Source organism: Cryptomeria japonica, chromosome 3 (genome assembly GCF_030272615.1).
Source record: "Cryptomeria japonica chromosome 3, Sugi_1.0, whole genome shotgun sequence".
Classification (NCBI taxonomy): domain Eukaryota; kingdom Viridiplantae; phylum Streptophyta; class Pinopsida; order Cupressales; family Cupressaceae; genus Cryptomeria; species Cryptomeria japonica.
The window spans coordinates 915,118,293-915,124,469 of NC_081407.1; positions in this window are offsets into that span (position 1 = coordinate 915,118,293).

Genomic DNA, 6,177 nt, shown 5'->3' on the forward strand with positions numbered 1-6,177 from the left:
CATAAATGATAGAAATACTGGTACAATCCAAGTCTCATGGGAGCCATGCACAAATGTGTACAATCTAAGTCTCAACTTGAGCCATGCACCAAGTCTCACAAGATATTCCTAATCTACGTGTACAAGAGGATTACATCAAATAGTCAACAATGAAAAGATACAAAGCGGTGTGACACTTTATGATAGTGCAAGTACAACATTGCTCATGCAAGAGCATACAACATGATAGTGCAAATCTGGAAACATGAAAATGATGCCACCAACAAAGAAGCCCTGTAGAATATTGCAGATGAAGATGCCTCTGAATGGAATTTCACCAAGAGATATAAATGAACAACTGATCCCCCATAAAAAGATCATGTTGGCACTTGCAAATAATGGCAAAGTGGACTTCTAATTTTAATTTTGCAACTTCTCAAAATGAGATATAAGAGACTTCAACAAATACTGCTAGTGATCTAAACTAAGATCCAAGCAAAATACAAGTACCAAATAGGCCAAAAAATGACCAAATATTGAAAGTACAATTTCTACTCAAAATCACTTCAAACACATGGAAGATTATGAAAGTAGACAAAAAATTATGCACTTTCAAAAAAAACGACACTTGAAAAGGAGTCCATATGAGCCCAAACAAAGCCTCCAAAGTTGTAAAAATTGGGATTTCACGATTTCAAAAAAACCTGTATCTGAAAATTAAAAGACTCCTGCACTACTGTATAGATCACAAAATTCTACCCCAAAACAAAAAAAATTGTTCGAAAAAAGGAGTCCAAATGAGTGAGATATCGCTATTTGAAAATTGTCTGCAAAATTATAATTTCTGGAAAATTTCCATTGCAGCTTCAAACTTCAAATGCCTCTAGATTTTGCCTCCGAAGTCCGATTTGGATGAAACAAAAGGCAAAAATGACTTTCTTGGACCTCCTCAATCCAATGGTGACCTCATATTTTACCCATCAAGCTTCAATAATAACCTACAATAGAAAGCTCCAAAATGCAAACCCAAAATAACATCAAATTTCTCTCAATTAGCAAACCAATGACACTCTAATGGCTCTGATACCATGTGAGATTTTTCCAAGATCAAGAGGAAATGGAAATCACAAATAAGAGAGAACAAAATAGATGGTAGGAATAAACTGTATTCTATCAAGATGTAAAATATGATCAACGAGATCATTACAAGATGTTCAATGAATGTCCGTACAAACAATGTAGATGAGCCTTCTTATAGAGGCAAGGCTTATGGATATGTGAGCACACAAACATGAAATGTGGCTCAATAAGAAACAAGGGTAGGTAAGAAATACTAGGGGTAGGTAGGAGAAATAATATAATATTCCACAAGAGGTGGAATGTAACAACAAGATAAGATCAACACCATAAAAGGTGGAAATTCTCCTTCACACATTATCCCAATGTGCCACAAACACCCAAGTGTCTCATACCGAAACTACTATTAAATGCATGTACCTAAGTAAACTTAAGTAAAATGTAATAATATCCATGATGAATACTAATTTACACCAACAATCTTGATGTGATGAAGCTGCTGCTTCAAAGCTAGAGCACGATTGGTGTTGTTGATTTCATACATCTCTTCCAATATCCTTAACATTTCACTGGCAGTATTCAACTTGAAGATGACAGGTACAATATGATCCTTCATGGAGTCAACCAACATTCTCTGAGCTTGAAAATATTTCTTCCTCCATGAAGTCTTTTCCTCTTCTGCCTCAAGTTCAATAGATGATCTCTCCACAAAGTTTGCAAGATCACTTCCATTCAATGCAAGCATGATTCAAAATCTCCATGACATGAAGTTGGATGCACCATCCAATCTATCTTCAAACTTGAGATAGTTGAACATTTCGAATGAAGTGATAAGAGCAAATAGGAAGAGGAGGAACAACTACAATCAATCTAATTACCCCTAATTCGAACCAAGCTCTGATGCCATGTTGTTTTTAGTAATAAGATTTAAAGTAAATAACATAAACTGAAAATAAAACACATTATGGCACAAAACAACACAAGAAAAACACAATTGTACCCTGGGAAAACCTCCCTCCTAGAGGAAAAACCCAACAACAATTCCCAGATCTTATTATTCAATAATCAGTAGGTATCTTTACAATTTAGCTTCAGTACATGAAGCATTTAACATCAACACAATAGTATTAAGTTTGCAAATTAGGGCGAACACACAAATGATGAAATTATCTATAAAACACAAGATGTTTTCTACCACAAGGGAGTTTGCTGGAGCTTGCTGTCACTACATGGTGAATTGTAGATCTTATCAACTGTTTGCTGTCTTCAAGATGATTTTTGTAGACCCTACAATAAGGTTCACTGCCATTGGAACCAGTTCGCTGTCGTAGGGATATGATTCGCTCTCTCTGCAACAGTTCGCTGACCTTGTTTCATACTTCGCTGATCACATAAGTAGTTCACCGACTTCTTGAAGAATCGCTGATAGTTTAGTAGGAAGTTCACTGTTTTTGCAGACATACATCACTTGTATCAGATAATTGTTTGTCTTCACATAACCTTGTAGATATAGGTGACACATGCCTTGAATAACCCTAAGCCGGCTTGCATATATTATGCCAAGAGTTTTACACGTTACAATTATATAGGTCAAGGTCTAATTACAAGCTACATATTTGATAGGTCTAGCCCCACAACAATTACATAATACATAAGTTGAATGCCCAAATTGGGCCTGCCCTATTATTATAAGTTACAATGGGGCCCAACCCAATTATATGAATAACTTAAACTAGAATCCGATTCTAGCTACATATTTCAACACCCGCAACCAATTGTTAATGTTTTAAAAGCATGGGGTCTTCTTATTGCTCGATTTGCTACATAAACGTTAGCAAAATATTGTCCAAAAACACACAAGTTAGCTGATTAGTACTAAAATAACATGCTAACAAAATCATATAAATGATAATTAGCGATCCCGATATTGTGTGGTGTAAACCTGCTATTTTAAGCGAACCCGCTGTTTCAGGGTGCAAACCTACTGGTTTAAGAGAACCCGCTGGTTGTATAAAACGCGTTCCCGCTGTCTGTCTAAAATGCTAACTCACAAGTTAGCTGATTAGTACCAAAAATAACATTTGGGAAAATCATGTAAATGATAATTAGCGTTTCCGCTACTGTGTGGCGCAAACCTGCTATTTTAAGTGAACACGCAAGTGCGAGATAGCGAACTCGCTGGTTCAGGGCGCGAACCCGCTGTGTCACAGACATAAGTCAATTATCATTTATAAAAACCCAAAACTTAACAAAATTTTTACCTTTCGTACAAAAGTGATGATGGCGATCTTGTGGTCGTATGAAAATGATGTTAGTGAACCCACGGTTTTAGGGCACAAACCCGCAGTTTCGTAAAATCATAGGATTGAGAAAATAGACTTCCGTTTAGGTGGAAATCAACTTGTAGATTTGCTTTTTTTCCTGTAAGTGCTCAAAATTTGCAATAAACACATTCACACAACAAAAAACGTTAGGTGACCTGTGAAATGGGTCCCACCGGGCGTGCTAGAAAATGTGTGAAAGAAAATGTGTGAAAGAAAATGTGTGAAAGAAAATGTGCGTGCAAAACTAAGGGCTAAAATATAAACTAATTAACCAAAACAAACCATTAAACTCAACACTTCAAGATCAGAATGTTAAAATCAAAGCAAAACCACAAAGAAAAGCTATGCAAGTCAATATCCTCGCTTTGATTCGATTATTCCAAGATTTGATGTGTGCTTAGGATGTCAATTCGAATGCTTGATTATGCTCCATGATTTGATGAAGATGATAATGCAAATGATAATGGATGTATGAGTGTGAGTAGTGATTTCAACATAGTAACGATGCATTGAATAAATAGTGGATCCGAGAGGATTTGGTCTAAAAATGGAGGGATTAAATAGAAGATGAGAGGAAGGAGAGGGGGTGTGAAGAGGAGACACTTGTCCTCCAAAAAAGGACAAGTGGCTCAACAAGAGGGAAGAGGAATGGCATGTGTCCATGAGGATACATGTCTATTTTGGGCAAAGCCACCCAAAATAGGATATTTTCCACCAAATTAGGGAAGTTGGTTAGGATGTGCACATATGGAGGTTTGGAGAGATAGGATAAGGTTGGTTGGGAGGTTTGGAGGATGACTAGGTTGGGGGAGGTTAGGATAGATAGGGTTCGTTGGAACCCCAGGGTTAGGACAAGGGTTAGGTTAGATGGGGGGTTAAGGTTAGGAGCCATGTGCTCAAATAGGATTTGAGTCTAATTAATTAATTGAATTAGTTAATTCATGGGGTTTTTGGGAAAAAAGACATTTAATTAATTAAAGGTAATTAATCATTAATAGGAAGAAAGGGATAGGAAATTAATTAATTAATTTGAAGAATAGGATTTAAATTTGATTAAATTAATTAGCCAAATTTAGGTGTCTACAGGACCCAAGACATTGATCTCTTGATGATCTTTTCAATATTCTTATACCTCGAGAATATCTCTAGTAATGACACCATTTAGGGTTGGTCACTATTTGCAATACATGGTGCATAATAGGTGATATATATTTATTTTTCAATGGAACTTAATTTGAAATATAGAATTCAACACAAATCTTTATCTCTCCATTTGTCTTCCTTATATTTTTCCACCAACATTTTTGGGATTTTGTTATAAGATTGTTCTTGCTAAACAAGGGGTTTCATGATGTTTTTTTATGGAAAGATTTCACTTAGCATCCATGGAATGATATGAATAATTCCTTGTGTGTAATTTCTTTAAGATCATCATATGTACAAGCAAAAATGTTTCTATATTCTTTAAACATGCTTTAAAAATGTCTTCTTTCTTGGATTAACATATCTAGTTTCTTCTAAAATGTTGACACCGATTTGTTCATAATCGAATTAATCCTTACAAAGTAGAAACCTTCTCCTTTATGTATCTATAATATCGATACAAAATTATTTTCAATAAAATTGTTGTGTGGTAGTGTGTGCACCAGTTTTCTTAAGCTTACTTTTTTACTAAAGTTATAAATATTAGTTATTTTCTTGTTTTCTGTTAAGAAAAACCTGGGATTTGTGCAACCCAACCAATTAGAGTTGACCATATAATATGGGCAACAATATCACTTCTAGGGTTAGATAAGATTCTATACGTGGATTGTTCTTCTTGTTAAAAACTATTAATTTGAGGGATGAGTGTGAGGAGATATTTTATGAGAAAATATCGACAAGAGAAGCTTATTCAATATCTTATGGGAGTATCTTATTTAGGATCTTAAGAGAGAAGCTTATTCAATATCTTATGGGAGGATCTTATTTAGGATCTTAAGAGAGAAGCTTATTGATGCAATATTATTATGTCATTTTCAAATCATTTGAGTTTAAATTTATATTATTTGGTTTGTGTTCATAATTAAAAAGTCATTATGCCGAAGACATTCTTTATATGAAATGAGCGAGCCGACTTCTATGATTGACAATTAACATTGCCGGAGTACATTGCAAGATGAATGGAGCGTTGTTGGATATTTGCCGTTTTTATTTTCTGCTTCCACTTTTGGTTCACGATCAATCAAATATTTAGCTATTTTTATTTTTCACTTCCACTTCCCGTTCACGGTTAGTCGGATATTTATCCCTTTTTATTGTCCACTTGCATTGCTGTGCAGATATTTATCCGTTTTTATTGTCCACTTGTGTTGTCGTGTCCAAGAGCATGCTTGAAGTTGCTTTTTCGAGGGGAAGCCAAACCATCAATTATCGTACTCCATTACGTACTTGCTAATGTTGGCCTGATCACATGTGAAAACATTCTAAAAAAATTACATGAACGATTTCCAAAATAGTAAGCAAATATTGGTTGTTCTAATTTTTTTACCAAACATTTTCTCCTATTTTTTAAGCTACTTTCTTAACATTACAAACCCTCAAACTCTTTTGTTGTTCATTTTTGAATGGTCAATTTTTTTTGCATAAACCAAAAACAATCCTATAAAATAACATAAGAAAATCAAGAAAACCAAAAAAAAAAATCCATAAAAAAATTCAACCATTTTAAAACGAAGCAATACTATGCGATTGGACAAAGTTTTAATTTTATTTTACAATATGATAACTAAAATCCTCTTACCTTTAAAAATTTGTG